At 38.4% G+C, this 15,425-nt stretch overlaps 1 protein-coding gene across 13 annotated transcripts in view; it reads right to left on the bottom strand.

Moving 5' to 3' along the window:
- Nucleotides 1-15,425, bottom strand: part of IPCEF1 (interaction protein for cytohesin exchange factors 1) — a 169,044-nt gene that overhangs the window by 90,217 nt on the left and 63,402 nt on the right. The gene's annotated exons all lie outside the window — the stretch shown is intronic.

The following is a 15,425-nucleotide window of genomic DNA, read 5'->3' as shown; positions in this document are numbered from 1 at the left end:
TTTGAGGAGTTAACTAGGTCGTGAGGGTAGAGCCTTCATAAATGGGATTAGTGCCTTATAAGAAGTGAGAGCCCAGCTCAGTCTCTTTCCACCATGTGAAGATACAAGGAGAAATCAGCCATCTGCCACCCAGAAGAGGCCTCCCACCAGAACGCAGCTATGCTGGCACCGTGATTTCGGACTTCCAGCCTCCAGAAGTGTGAGAAATAAATTTCTGTTGTTGCTAAGCCACGCAGTTTATGGTATTTTCTTACAGCAGCACAAGCTGACTAAGACACTGGTGAGGAATCAGCCCATTTTGATTTAGGCACAAACAAAATGCAATTTTATTCTACCAGTTTATTTTAGAAACTGTTTAGTAAGTTAGTTAAGTTCAGAAATACGGACTCTGGTCCTGTATCATTTTAAATCCAGAAAACAAATGAAGAATATCAATATGTAAGAGAGAAGGCAGTTTCTAGTATAATTGGCATTTTTTTAAGAACTAAGAAAAAAATTCACTAAAGAGAGTTATGGGTTCAACTGATCCAAAAGTAAATGTTGATTATTCATCAATAAACGTTATAATCTTTGGAATGAGGCAGGAAAATAAGCACCAGCCTAACATTCTAAAGGTTTTTCAAAAGAAGACAATTTATTGTGACTTAGAGATGATTTCCCAGTTGAAACAAACCACAGGCTAAGTTTATTCTTTTTCACAGAATCATAAGTGAAAACAACATAACTATGAATGCAAATTTTAAAAACCCATAGATGCATGTGTAATATGCTTATCTTTAAAATTACAGCGCTAGCATTTGACAAGACATTCTCAGAGCAACAAATGGATTTATGGAAACTCCGTGACCATAGGCAAGCAACCTGCCTTATTCTTAATCCAGAAACTAGAGCTAAAGAGGAAACAGAAAACGCTGGTCATTCTAAAGGCAGGAGTCTCCATCATCAAAAATCCTGTAATACATGTAGCAACAAAGTACAAGCTTAGCTCGCAATGAGAACTGTCTGGAAGCGAGCACCTTCTGTCAATGACAGTCCAACACAGCAATGCCACGGGAAGCAGGAGAGAAAATTCATCTCTGCTCACACCATACAGAAGCAAAGGACAGGAAATAATCCATTGGTTCTGCCAATTAGCAGGAGATCTCGTTAAGGCAGAGGAGAGAGGAAGCAAAATGGAAGAGAACCTTCCCATAAGCATGTGCACAGGGATGTGTGGGATGGGCGTGGTCTGGGGGTGTTACTTTGTCCAGGAAATTTACGAAAAGGAAAAATGGTTTTATCCAAATTCTTTCAAACTTTTTTCTTTCTAATTTAACCTCTATTGTCATTCTGATTCCAATCCATTTCCCACATGCTTTAAAGAATCCTCATTCCTTCTCTTTGATCTATTTTCTCTCTTCTCGCTCTCTTTTTTTTTTGGTGAGGAAGATTAGCCCTGAGCTAACATCTGCTGCCAATCCTCCTTGTTTTGTTGAGGAAGACTGGCCCTGAGCTAACATCTGTGCCTATCTTCCTCTACTTTATATGTGGGACACCCGCCATAGCATGGCTTGATAAGTGGTACATAGGTCCGCACCCAGGATCCAAACCAGCAAACCCCAGGCCACGAAGCAGGATGTGTGAACTTAACTGCTGCACCACTGGGCTGGTCCCCTATTTTCTCTTTTTTATGGTTAATTTTTCCACTCATTTTGCTGCATTTCTTTTCTGCTGTCTCTCCACTTTGAGAATGAACTGACAGATGGTTTTAAGAGACACAGCTTTTTTTAAACAGAAACTCTGATGATTAAAATCATTTTCAACACCACTAAAGTACTGTGATACATCAGCTGAGGAGACTGGCTCTTCCTTACACTTCCTTCTTGCATTCCCACATAAGCTGCCAGTCTTGATGATCAAGGCTTAGGCATAAAAATCCACAAATTTAAGGGGGGAGAAAACCCTTCTTTAAGCTAATAGTGTCAATTTCTACTCCCAAACAACCATTTTACCATAGTAACAAGCAGGTGACAAACTGTAAGAGATCCAGAACAATCTGGAAAAAGCTGCATCAAATGCAAATGGCCATTGGCCATGCCCCTTATGGAGGATCAAAGCTCCCTTCGGTCTCCAGACTGTTGGAGTCTCCTGCCCTTCTGTGGGCCTCCAGAACCTGAAACTTCAAAGATTATGGTCTGCACCCCAGTGCGCCCTTAGGGCTCAGGCAAGCAGGCAGGGTTCTGTCCATCACCCTCTGGGACCATAGCAGGCCACCACCCACATGTGCCCTGTGCTTCTTGCTCCCAACTGAAGCGCTTTCCCTTCACAGCATGTGGGTTTGACCAGATGCTAGAAGAGCTCCAGGACTCATCTCTAATGAGATTAATTCAGTTCCCACAATTGTCTTAGATTCCAGGATGCCAGCCCCCGTGAGTGATTTCTCCCACCAAACCTCCAGAATCCAGTCGAGCTAGCACGCTGACTTGTGGCTATTCAAATTATTTGTTCAGGCAGGGACCCCACAAAACATATTTGCACACACACCCCCCAAACACACACAGATGCACACACACAAACACACCCTAGCAGCAGCTTTGTGACCAACGCAGATAAAACCTTCATGGCAGCTGCCTCCTCTCCAAAGCCAGTGACAGATCCAAAGAACTTCTAGGAGCCAGTCATTGTAACATCCCAACTAGCTGTGTGCTTAGGTCCAACTTAAGAAATTTGTGATCTAAACCCAAGGAGCCTCCTCAAAGGTTTGTATTAGCCCCAAGATGCTACATCATGTAGACAAAAGGCTCCAGGCCTACGATGAGGCCACAGGAAGCTTTGATAGCTACTAGGCAAAGTAGCAAATATTAGGTCCACTACAGGCTGCCCCACAAGCACACCCTGGTTCCCTACAATGGCAGCTACCACATAACAACCCTCGATTCCTAAGTTCACTTCACCCCAGCCTGTGGGGGTGAGAGCGGATGCAGTGATCTAAACTGGGCCAGACAAGAGTGGCAGATGACAGCTCTTACCTTTCTGCAATCTGCATCCCTAAATTTCTCCACATGGGTAATAATCTTTCTTCTCTTTATGGAAGATAGTCTATTTTTCTGCTTGTGAAATCTGGACCAAGTGCACGCTGCTCTGAGGCCGTCAATCACCTTAACTCAGCTTTGCCAAGTGACCTTCCATTGAGCACTCTTTCCACACAAGTGAATAGGAATACCCCATGTGGCAGTGGTCTCTGCCACAGGGCCATTGCTGGCTGGAATGAAGCCAGGAAAAGAAAAACTGCTATAAAAGCTGCCTGCTGTTTGTACTCGTTGCTCTGGAGTTGGAACCAAAATTCCTCTTTGTCTGGTTTCTTTCACTGGGAAATATCACTGTCATGGGCTTATGATTCTGAGTGGTAGATCCACGGCCCCATCAGGCAGGAGAAGTGGAGACCATCAGGAGCTGGACTGTCCCGCATAATAAGGGGAAAGGCTGTCTTCATCGAGAATAGAGTGACTTCTCTTGGAGGCTCCTAGAACGCTATTCAGCAGAATTATTGTAAACTGTTTTCAGTTTTCACAGCAGCTCTGTAAGGTGGTATTACCTATATTTTTACAAATGAAGAAACTGACGTACCGAGTAGGTAGCTCTACTCGTTTACACAGCTAGCAAGTGACAAAGCTAGAACTGAACTCATGTCTTTAGACTCCAAGCTCAGGGCCCTTTGCACATTAGCAGTGCTGTCTTTTATAACAATCTTTTCAAATTCTCCTTAGCAGCATGCTTAATTTTTCTGAAAACAGTAAATCTCATTATATGCTTACAGGATGAATGAGTCCAATAATTCTTGTAGACACTCTGGACCAGGCAAACATTAGGCATCTAATAAATATCTGTTGACTTATATTGACCCTGCCTCTACTTTAGGACAAGTTGGAGTGGGTAAACTACTCCAAATTTGGATAATTCAGAAGGGGTCTTATGTGACTCATATAACTGGCACCTTGTACCCAAAGGGCTACATGTGGGACTACAGATCAGCTGCCACCGGGTAATTTGATCAGCAAGAATATAGCTCCTAGAAAGAGACATTGGAGAGCCAAATGCAGCTTGTTTTGGAACTGAGCGTCCTTGCCAAGGCTTCATTCAGAAATAATGTGGGCTGACTTCCTGGTCAGAATCCTAAATGGGCAGGCTATTGAATCTAAGGCTTCTGTTCGTATCAGTCGGCCAACAACCCTGGTGCTAGTACCCGAGTTTTGCATCTGCATACAATTCTGAATTAATGTCTCTGAAATTTCTAAAGCAAGAGTGAGAGATGTAGCCCAGACATATATATTTATTCTTTAGTAAGAACTATTAAATTACAGCCATCCTTAAACATTCCCAAACTGAGACATTGTTGACAGAACCCGTGTAAACTACCACCTTCAGGAATAGATTAGCTTTCTCTGAAATCATATTATGTATGCAAAGAGACACCTAGTGGACAAACATGTAAGTACACTATTTGGCTTGAAACCAAAGACTAAAATATCCTTTGGTCTCCCTAATTTGACATTCTTTTGATTTCAATAGAGCATTTTTTAATTGCAAACCCAGAAATCTAAGTTTTACAAAAGAATATTTTCTGTTTATTTCAAAAGGAAATTTTTGCTCTTTTATTTGTTTTTTAATTAGACTATCTTATTGCATGAAGTCCTGAGAAATAATATAAAAATTACAGACTAGATTGTAATTAGCCAATCATATCGGTTCACCTTTCTCTGAACACATATGTGCTTATTTTTTGTTGTTTCCATCCTTTTATAGACTTTGCGTGTGAGATTTTCCATTTGTCTTTGGGTTGTTTTATTCTTGCTTTTAATTAAGTAAAGCCAAAGACATTTTTTTTTTTTTCCAGACAGCTTCCTGTGGTCCGCCCAGCTTCCTGTGGTCCGCCCAGCTTCCGGTGGCCCACCCACTGTCTTCATTTCGCGCTCTCTTTCTCTCTGACACCTCACCTACTCACTGTTTTGCACCTATCTCCTCACATTCAACTTCCGTAAGCACCTGCTATCTTCCCATTGCCCTAGATAACTTCATCTAACCTCAAAAGTAAAAGTCTGTCATCACAAAAAATAAGAAATCATCTATTTTTTTATTTCCTCTATAGTACTGAAATTTGAGTATGCCATAAGTTTAGATTAAGTGATTTTTAATTAATTAGATATGTCTAATTGCAACTTATGTGACCCCATGGACTCAAATTCATAGAATTTTAGATCTGAAAGAACGCTTGATCTAGGGCAAGATACATGACATTCACAAAGTCTAGTTACTCTGAGACTGCCATGCTTTAAAAAGCCGAGCCATGTGGATAGGCCCAGGAGAATGAAGCTCCATGTGGAGAAAGAGAAACCAAGGCTCCAGACATGTGGATGAAAAACAGACCATGGAAGCAGATCTCTGTCCCAAACACTCCAGCTGAAACCATGTGGATCAGAGATGAATTGCCCATCCAAGCCCTTCCCAAACTTCTGCCATGGGCAAAACAAAGAAGCCCTTATCTGCCATTTTCAGTAAACAAGGTGGTCCTTAATTCCTCCATAATATGCCCCATGGTGAAATTTTGAAACCTCTTCCTTCAACATTAGCAATAAACGAAAGCACTCATTGTCTTTCAACAATATTGTATCAGAAGTGCTGGTAAAAAGAATAGTGACAGTTAAAATGATCCAAAAATAAGAAATTGACTCAATATTTCTAGATGACGTGATTTTACATTTGAAAAAATATCTACGTGAATTGTTAAAACCAGAAAGTGGACATAGAAGGATTGCTAGATACAAGGACGATATGTAAAAATCAGTAACATTTCCACATGCCAGCAACAAAGAGCATGAAAATATAATTTTTAAGAAGACACATATATGGCAACATTATAAAATTCCTCATGTTAGAATGAATCCAAGAAAAGACATGCAATACTTTTATGAAGAAATAGATACAACATTATTGAAAGAAACTAAGATCTAAATAAATGAAAGGATATACCATGTTTATTAATTGGAAGAGGAGATTGTAAAGATGAATATGGTTAGTGCTTTGATTCTTTTGCTATTAATTTTTTTATTCTGTAGTCATGAAGATATTATCCTATCTTTTCTTCTAGAACTTCTTTTGTTCCTCCTTTCATATTATATCTGCAATCTACTTGAAATTGAATTCTGATTATGGTTTCAAATAAAGATCAAGTTTCATTTTTTAAATTCATAACCAATTGTCTTGGTATCATTTACTGAAAATACTGTCATTTCCTTATTGGTTCTAATCATAAAAGAAAAGCTTGATAAGTTGGAACACACTAAAATTAAAAATGTCCATTCAGCCACAACTAAAAGGATTTGCAACTAAGATATACAACTATGTACCGGGGGGATTTGGGGAGATAAAGCAGCAAAAAAAAAAAAGATTGGCCACAGTTGTTAGCCCAGACGCCAATCTTTAAAAAAAAAAAAAAGAAAGCTTTAAAAAAAAATGTCCATTCACCAAATGACAACATTAGAGAGTATAAAACCAAGCAACTGATTGAGAAAAAATATGTACAACACATATAACCTAGACAAGGCTTTATTAAGAATAAGATAAGAATGTGTTAAGACAAGAATGTATTAAGAACTCCTGTAAATCAATAAGAAACAGGCAGAAAACTTAAGAGATAAATGAGAAAAGACTCAACAGCCATTTCACAAAGGAGGACAACTAGCCAATATATGTGTGAAAAGGTGCTTAACCTCATTAACAGTTAGGGAAATGCAAGTCAAAACTGCAAAGAGACACCATTAAACACTCACCAAAATCGTGAAATTTTAAGACTGACAATACCAAATGTCAATCACATTGTCGAGCCAGTGAAGACTCTCAGACACTGCTGCTAGGAGTGTGAATTAGGGCAGCCAGTTTGGCAAAAAAGAGCCAGTTTGACAGCGCCAGTTAAAGCTCATCACACGCATAGTCTATGTCCCATCAATTTCACTCTTAGGTGTCGGTTCATCAGATATGCACGCTCACGTACGCTGAAAACACAGATAAGAATGTTTCTAGCAGCTTTATTAATAATAGCCAAAATGTTAAAAACAACCCAAATGTCCATCAACAGGAAAGTGGATAAATAAATTGTGGTATGTCACACAAAGCAATACGACTTGGCAATAAAAAGGGAAAAACTACTTGTCCCCACAGTCACATAACATGGAGAGAAAGAAGTCAGACACAAAAGAATATAAGCTTTATGATTCTGTTTATATAAAAAAATACAACTGGCAAAACTAGACCATAGTGTTCAGTGAAGTACACTTGGGTCATAAAATTATAAAGGATTGCAAGGAAATAACGACCTCAGATGACAGGAAAGTGGGTGCCTTTGAGGCGAAAGCAGGGATTGTTTATTGGAAGAGGCACAAGAAGGGATTTTGGGGTCTCCACAGTATTCTATTTCTTGACTCAAGTAGTAGCTACAAGAATTGATGCTTTGCAATAAATCATGAAGCTATTCAAATTTGTTTCGTGCACTAATTCATAATGTATGTTATATTTGAGATAATGTATGCTATATTTCAAAATAAAAGTTATTCTAAAAAGCAAGATTTAGGGGCCAGCCCAGTGGCTCAGCAGTTAAGTGCACACGTTTCACTTCGGCAGCCTGGGGTTCGCCAGTTCGGATCCCAGGTGCAGACATGGCACCACTTGGTAAGCCATGCTGCTGCAGGCGTCCCACATATAAAAGTAGAGGGAGATGGGCATGGATGTTAGCTCAGGGCCAGTCTTCCTCAGAAAAAAGAGGAGGATTGGCAGCAGTTATCTCAGGACTAATCTTCCTCAAAAAAAAAAAAAAAGCAAGATTTAGCAATATGTTATCTAAAAGAAGAAAACCAGAAAAAAAAGAGATGGAAACAGATATCCAGGCAAACATAAACCAAAAGAAAGCTGCGTTGACAATTTTAATATCTGAAAATATAAAATTCATAGTAAATATATATAATGGAGAAAAAGATTATAAATTGATAACAAAACAATACAGTCAGAAAATATAACCTTCATAACTGTATAAATATATTGCCTCAAATACATCAAGCAACAAGAATTCATAAAACTAGAAAGAGAAATAAATAATTCAGCAATTGAAGATTGTAACACGCATCTCATAAATAAACAGCTTAAGACTACAATAGGTAAACAGATGCGGGTGACTCAAATGACACAACTTAGTAAATTCAGATACTCAGAACTGTATAGCTGAGAAACAGAGAACATACACTCGTTTACAGCACACACGGTATATTGTCAAAATTGAAAGAGTACTATATTACAGAGGACGCCGTGATAAATTTCACAGAATCAGTTCACCACAGATTATGTTCTCTGACTATAATGCATTAATTATAGAGTTTAATGATGAAAACATAGCTTTAAAAGTCTGTATGTCTAGAAACTAAATCTCACACTACTAAAAAAGTTTTGAATCCAGAAGGAAATCAAATGAGAAACATTTAGAATTTATCACAATTGAAAACACTACACGTCTGAATCTTTAGAGTACACAACTACAGCATCTTTAAAAGAAAAGGTATACTTTAAATACATTTATCAAAAAACAAGAAGGAATGAAAACAAATAAGCAAAGGGCTCAACACATGAAATTAGAAAAACGGCCAAATAGCAAACCCAAGGAAGAAATAGTAAAAAATAAGGCAGATTCTCGCACTATTCTCCTCTAACACGGACCCTCATCTCTCGACGCTCACCAGAAGCATCTTTCACTGGAGATTTACGAACTTTTGTCTGACGAGTTCCTTTACTTCACGGAATTGCTTCTTCCCCTGTGTGGCCTGTCAGTCATACAGTCCCACCTCCCCGACACAGGAGCCAGCGTATGGCTTAGGTTGCCAATCATTCATACATTCATCAAACGTGTATTGACTGACCATGTGCCAGGCACAGTTTTAAAGCCTGAAGATTCAGTATGGAACACAATAGTTAAAAATCCTGCCCTCATGGGATTTACATTTCATGGGGGAAGACAAACAATTAACAAGATAAATAAGTAAAATATATAGTATATTAGATGGAAATAAATGGAGAAAAATAAAACAGAGGAGAGTGTTATAGAGGTTCATAATTTTAAATGGGTGGTTAGGAATGGTCTCACTAAATAACTGACATTTGAGTAAAGACCTGAAAGAGGTGAGAAAAAGGCCTGTGGCTATCCAAGGATGGAACAATCAGGCTTAGAGAACAGCCCACGCAAAGGACTGAATTGGAACTGGGAGTGTGTCTGGCATGTGAAAGGCATAGCAAGGAGGGCAGCATGGCTGAGGCTGAGTGAGAAGTGGGGGGAGAGTGGTGGGAGATGAGTTCAGAGGTGTTACAGGAGGCCAGATTACACAGCTCACGGGTGGTCTTTTAAGCTATTCTTGAAGACTAGCTTTCCTTGATGTGAAACAGGCCAGCTTCATAGGGTTTGATCTGACAAACATGTTAATAGCTCTGTCTCCAGCATTGAGAAGAGACTGAAGGGATCAAGGACGTGAACTGAGAAAGGAGTTAAGAGGCTACTGCAGGAATCCAGAGACGTGAGAGTGTCTTGGACCAGAGTGGTAGCAGTAGAGGTGACAAGAAGTCAATGGACCAAAGTACTTATCACCTTTGCCTCAATGGCCCATTCAGAAAAGAGTAAAAGAACTAAGTCAGGCTAATCAGGAAATTCTGCCTGAAGTATGGAGAAAGAGACTTGTCCTTATTCTGGGATTTCAGCCACGAATGCAATGCAAACCTGGAGTTGGCAGCAGCCATCTTGGTCACCTGGTAGAGAGAACAGAGAATGAAACCAAAACAGCAGGAAGCAGAGCCCAGAGAGAGAGGAAAAGAGAAATTTTCCTATGCCACAAAATGCTGAACTAGACATATTTAAAAGGATGTACACCTGACTATGTCTTGTGAAATTTCAGAATTTCAATGGTATACAGAGAATTCTAAAAGTTTACAGATCAGATAAAACAGTATTATCCACAAAGAACAAGAATAAGAATGACATCAGGTTTCTCATTCGCGACATGGGATTTTAAAGGATATTGGAGCAACGCCTTAAAAGTTCTGAGTGAAGATAAATTTGTACATAAAATGCTATACCCAGTGAAAAATTGAAATGGCAAGCAATAGGATGTATTGGAGTATATGAGGAAGCCATTTGGTATAAACCTAATTCGGCCTGACTGTTTTTTCCAAAAGGGCCTGACTGAGGTCATTGAGCATGCATTGTATATCTGCTTAGACATTTAGAGATAAAGGTGCAACTTCCCTCCCCCTCCCAACATTGGCATCTCCTTAAAGATTAAGCATCTTTCCTTAGGCTGGGAACTGATTGCAGGGCTCATCTGTGACTGCCCAGCTCCAGGTAACAGACCTGCCACTCTGCAGGGTTCACTGAGACAGCAGACCTATCTGCCGTTTCCATCGAGGGCTGTGCCGACAGAGCAGCCTCGTGACTATTGTAAAAGGGACATTTCAATCATATGTGAAACATCCTCTTTGAGGGTATATAACCACCCTGTACACCCCCACTTCTTTGGAGTGCTCTGTTCCTTTGTGGAAAGACTCTCCCGGGTTATAATCCTCACATTTTAGCTCAGAATAAACTCACCCAAATTTTCATTTATAGATTGGTTATGGATTATTTTCGTCAACACCAGTCAAACACACATCAATTAGGAGAGCAAAATAAGGACATTTTCAGACACGTTTATTCCTCATGTACACTATATGAAAATATAGTTTGATAACATACTTCAATAAACTGACAAAGAAATTTAAGGAGAAAAACATGAGATACAAGAAGGAAAAGAAACAAGAGATTAAGATTGAGGGAAAGTTGAGCATATAATGGTAAAAAAAAAAGAATGTATGAAATATATTTAAAACAATCTATTAAAGTTGTTCTAAGTATTAAAAAAAAATTGTTCTAAGTATAGTTTCGTGTTGCTACTTCAATATCCCATGAATTGATTTTGCAATCAATCGTCACTGTATTAGGAGTTACATTTAATTTCAAGTTATGGTTTTATAGAAAAGAAAAATACATAATAAAATACTATTAATAATACAAATAAAATCTATAGATATATAGACATGTGGACATATGAGGGCCATTTTTTCCGTTGTTGATTATATCTATACCTTCACTAATTCCTTCTCAATAATCCTTGTTTTACTTATTCCTACCCAAAGTCAGCAAGCAAAACATGTGAAATTAATTTAAAAAGATTAAAATAACTTACCTACCTAGGAAAACATAAGGAATTATAAATGCGACTAATTTAGGGAGGAAAGTTATTTTGTAGAGATGCCTAATGCAAGAATTTCCAATAAAATTTATCAAAGAAGAAATTGCTGGTGCTCACTAAGTCTAGTTTTTCTCTCTTCTCCAGGCCGTCTGGTAAACCTCCAGCCCCATGTCATTAGGAGAAGCCGTGTGACTAGTTCTGGTCAATGGGCTCTGGCTGGAGGTAACGTGCATCACTTCCAGTCTAGAGAAGAGTACGGGTGCTCCACACTCTCTCTTCCCCTCTAATGGCAAACCCTGAAGCTCCCTGTTGCCATGGTGATGCCATAAGGTGATGGAGCTTCCATCATCTGTACCTGATTGACTGAGTGCCCTGAGTGACCATGTGGAGTAGAGGCACCCTCCCCTTCTCATGTCAAGCAGCACAGAACATATAGTGTGAATAAGAAATGAAAGTGTGCTGTGTTAAGCCACTGAGATTTCAGGGTTAATTAGCTAGCAAAGTGTAGCCTAGCATAGCCTGATAAGAGCTCCTTGTGCCTCACTAATTATTATCACTACTGTTTTGTTTTTTTTTTGGTGAGGAAGATTTGCCCTGAGCTAACATTTGTTGCCAATTTTCCTCTTTTTGCTTGAGGAAGATTGGTGCTGAGTTAACATCTGTGCCAATCTTCCTCTACTTTGTGTGGGATACTGCCACAGCATGCCTTGATGAGCGGTGTTAGGTCCATGCCCAGGATCTGAACCTGCGAACCCCAGGCCTCCAAAACAGAAGATATGAACTTAATCCCTACGCCACCAGGCCGGTCTATCCTTGTGTCTCACTAATTATTAACAAAAGTTTTTTCTAAATTTCTTTAAATTATGTTTAAGTTATTCCTGTGTAAAGTAAACTGACATAGACCTAAAGTAGTCTATCTTCTTTTTGAATACTTTAGGTAGAAGGTGATTTTATTAGGAAAGACATTGCCATTTTTACTGAGAATAAGAAACTAAGGGGGAATGAAATGTCTGGCAACAAAACATTTTGTTCCCTGAGTAAGAGTATTCCTTTTTCCCCTTCTCCTCACTCTCTACAAATAATAAATAAAAAAATTGAGGTGGGGGGAAGTGCTCCATTAATTTGTGGAAATCAACTCAAAAGATTTTGAGATTTTTGGTTAATACCTATCAGTTCTGGAATTGGAGTCTGTCCCTTAGAAAGCTATATCCATATTTTTGAACCAAAATTTAAGAAAACGCAAATATTATTAACCAGAAAAAATAATAGCTCAAATGTTAACTTGCCTTCCTAATAATTTGAAAAGCTTGAAGACTCTGTTTCAAAGAATAACCTCTGTATAAGTATTTCTTCAGCTAACCAAATCTCTCTTTGTAATCCAATTGTTCCCATTCCTGTTCACACTGATATATTTTGTGCAGAAAAATTATGAGACTTCAAGAAGAAAACATATGTGATCATTTATTCCTTCACTGCCAGCACTGCCAGGATTTTAACATAGAGTTTATTCTAAAATAAGCTAAGAAATCTTTTGAGTCCAAGTTGTTTTTCCATTAGAGATATAAGACTTGGCCCCACATGTTTCTGTTCTGGAAAATTCTACTGACATTCTGAATCACCTGGTAACATAAATTAGCATTAAGTAAGTCTTAGGACATAACTCTTACAGGCACAGCAATAAAAACAATAGGAAAAATATAACCTAGTGTTCAAAAAGTAGTCACATAAAACTTCACAATATTTACTGCCCAGTAGGAATATGTCAAAATAATTAGACAAGCATTCTGTACTTAAGAATTTTGTGAAGACTCTTGGTAGGAATGTAAAGTGGTACAGCCAATGTCTAAAATAGTATGGTGCTTCCTCAAAAAATTAAAAATAGAATTACCATACAATCCATCAATTCTGCTTCTGGGTATATACCCAAAAGTATTGAAAGCTGGGTCTTGAAAAGATATTTGTACATCTATGTTCATAGCAGCATTATTTACAATAGGTAAAGTGCGGAAGCAATCCAAGTGTCCATTGATGGATTAATTGATAAGCAAACTGTGGTGTGTGTATCCACCATGGAATATTATTCAGCCTTAAAAAGGAAAGAAATTCTGCAATATGATACCACGTGGGTGAACCTTGAGGACATTATGCTAAGAGAAATAAGCCAGTCACAAAAAGATAAACATTGTGTGATCTCACTCATAAAGTACTTAGAATAGTCAAAATCATAAAAACAGAAAGTATAATGGTGATTGCCTGGGGCTGCAGGGGAGGGGAGGATGGAGAGTTATTTTTCAAAGGGTATAAAGTTTCACTTATACAAGATGAAAAGAGTTAGGCGGATGGACGGTGCTGATGCTTGTACACCAATATGAATGTATTTAATACTATGGAACTTTACACTTAAAGTTCAGATGTTTCAGATGGTAAGTTTTATGGCATGTGTATTTTATCACAATAAAAAAAGTGAAAAGAAAATTCTGTGAAGGACTCAAAATAATCACGGGGTCAGAAGTTTAGGCACGCGTGAATGAGAACTAAATATGAACTCTTTGCTCCTGCTGCACACACTTGGACTAAGAACTATGCCTATATCAGAGTGACTATATAAGCAAAGGTCCTTTACTATTACTTAATGACATTGGTAAAGATGAAAATTACTAATATGCTTTGACACCAAGTTGGAGGACATTTTATTATCCTAGTAGCAAGTTCCAGACTTTCTCTTGGGTAAACATCTAGCTTTGCTATAAAAATACCATAACAAGCCTCTTTGTTGTAAAGCCTGAGATCCAGAAGTGTTGGCATGTATGCAGAAAGACCTGCGTGAGACAAGGAGAGGAAGATGAAGATGGAGCCTGGAAAATGGAGGAGAGCAATATGATAGAAGAAGCGGCACTCACAATGTTGGTATAAGTAGAAAGTAGTAGAGAGTCTAAACTTTGCCTTCAAGTTGGCTTCACATGGAACCAAGACGGTACATAGGATACCTGAAGAAGTAAGTTGGGAATTCATAGAAATCATTGCCAGATGCACTCCACTCTTTAAGAGTGGCCATAAATTTGAGGGATTGGTAAAAATGCATAAAAATCTCCAAGAGTCACAGATGCCCCAGCTGATGACAATATCATTCATTCAACACCATTCATAACTAACATTTATGGAGTGCCAAACTATATACTAGATATTGTTCTAAGAGCTATATTCATATTAACTCATTAAACCTTTGCACCAGCTTTATAAGGTACTATTACTATCACTATTCAACAAGTGAGGAAAGTGAGGCACATAAGGGTTAAGTAATGAGTCTAAGGTCAAATAGCTAGTAAGTGTCAGAGACAAGATTCAAATCCAGGCCATCTGAGTTCAGAGCATGCCCTCTTCCCCACTATGCTCTGTCTCTGATTTTGTTCAGGGCAAGAATTTCTATAATGCTTAACAAGACTCAAATTATCAAATTCAGTCATTGGTGACACAGCTAGTATCATTTTCCATAAGAAGTATCAAGTTTTATATTACAAGAGACTATAGAGTTCATCTATCTAACCCAGTCTTTCAATCAATGAAAAATTCTCTCATAACACACCTTTTTTTAATAACAATCCAGGATCTTTCTAGACACCTTTTATGATGGGGAGGTCCCTAATCGCAGGATCAGAAGTGTTTTACTAGAAAAGGTACTTGTCAACTTTTGAAGATGGTAAAAATCCACCCATTTTTGTCAACACCGTAGGGACACCAGTTTTGTAAACCATCAATTAAAAGTTTGAGCATGAAAAATGTCACTTAAAATTGTCAGTGACACATCAAATGTTGTGGTCAATAAAGTATTCTTTACCATGGAAGGCAATGTAGGAGTCTTATTACCTGTCATACAGTCTGTCTCATCAATAAATGCATGCCTTTAGTCCATATATGTTGAGACAATAGGAATTTATGTATGAAGACATCTAAATGGGTACGGTATGCACCAAAACTAATTTTTTTGTCGGTAAATTAGACAATTAGGACAATGGATTTTCACAACTACAGAAGGAAAGAGAGAAGGGCAATGGTCAACAAAAAGGACGATGGTGACTAATGGGTCATGAGTAATGTTTCAGACAGTGGCAAGATCATTGGAAGGAGCAGAAAGTA

The sequence above is a fragment of the Equus asinus genome, chromosome 1 (assembly GCF_041296235.1).
Source record: "Equus asinus isolate D_3611 breed Donkey chromosome 1, EquAss-T2T_v2, whole genome shotgun sequence".
Classification (NCBI taxonomy): domain Eukaryota; kingdom Metazoa; phylum Chordata; class Mammalia; order Perissodactyla; family Equidae; genus Equus; species Equus asinus.
Note: the sequence above shows the minus strand (reverse complement) of the source record. Positions and strands in the feature narration are given on the sequence as shown.